The sequence below is a fragment of the Chiloscyllium plagiosum genome, unplaced genomic scaffold (assembly GCF_037043375.1).
Source record: "Chiloscyllium plagiosum isolate Xiang-an unplaced genomic scaffold, Cpla_swu_hap1 HiC_scaffold_36, whole genome shotgun sequence".
Classification (NCBI taxonomy): domain Eukaryota; kingdom Metazoa; phylum Chordata; class Chondrichthyes; order Orectolobiformes; family Hemiscylliidae; genus Chiloscyllium; species Chiloscyllium plagiosum.
In genome coordinates, this window is record NW_028270174.1 from 13,280,830 (window position 1) to 13,282,611 (window position 1,782).

A 1,782-nucleotide genomic window follows, 5' to 3' on the forward strand; every position below is an offset into this window, starting at 1 on the left:
CACATTCTCACACACACACATTCTCACTCACACTCAAACATTCTCACACACACTCAAACATTCTCACACACACACATTCTCTCACACACACACACATTCTCACACACACACACACATTCTCACACACACACACATTCTCACACACACACTCACACATTCTCACACACACACACATTCACACACACACACACACACACACATTAATGCACACACTCACATCTTCTCACACACACTAACACAAACACACATTCTCACACACACACACACACTGATACATTCTCACACACACACACACTTTCTCACACACACACACACACACATTCTCTCACACACACACATTCTCACACATGCACACACACACTCACACATTCTCACACACACACACACACATTCTCACACACACACACACACATTCTCTCACACACACACATTCTCACACATGCACACACACACTCACACATTCTCACACATGCACACACACACTCACACATTCTCACACACACACACACACTCACACATTCTCACACACACACACTCTCACACAGGCACACACACACACACTCTCACACAGGCACACACACATTCTCTCACACACACACATTCTCTCTCACACACACACACACTCACACACACTCTCACACGCACACACATTCTCACACACACACACACACACACTCTCACACACACACCTATTCTCACACACACACATTCTCACACACACACATTCTCACACACTCACACATTCTCACATACACACTCACACACACTCACATTCTCACACACACACACACATTCTCTCACACACACACACATTCTTACACACATTCTCTCTCACACACACATTCTCACACACACTCTCACAGACACACATTCTCACACACACGCACACACATTCTCACACACACACTCCTTCTCATACACACATACATTCTCATACACACACACACATTCTCACACACACACACACACTCACACACATTCTCTCTCACACACACACACTCACACGCACTCTCACACACACACACTCACACGCACTCTCACACACACACATTCTCACACACACACACTCACATTCTCACACACACACACACACACATTCTCACACACATACACACATTCTCTCACACACACACACTCACACAATCTCACAAATTCTCACACATACATACACATTCTCACACACACACATTCTCACACACACACTCACACACACAAAAACACATTTTCACACACACACTCTCTCACACACACACACTCACACACACACACTCACACACACATTCTCGCACACACACACACATTCTCACACACACACATTTTCACACACACACATTCTCACACACACACATTCTCACACACACACACACATTCACACACAGACACGTTCTCTCACACACGCACACATTCTCACACACACATACTCACACACACACATTCTCTCACACACACTCACACACACACACATTTTCACACACACACTTTCTCACACACACACACACATTTTCACACACACACATTTTCACACACACACATTCTCACACACACACACATTCACACACAGACACATTCTCTCACACACACATTCTCTCACACACACAGTCACACACACACATTCACACACACACACATTCTCACACACACACACTCACACACACATTCTCACACATTCTCACACACACACATTCTCACACACACACACATTCTCACACATTAATGCACACACTCACATCTTCTCACACACACTAACACAAACACACATTCTCACACACACACACACAATGA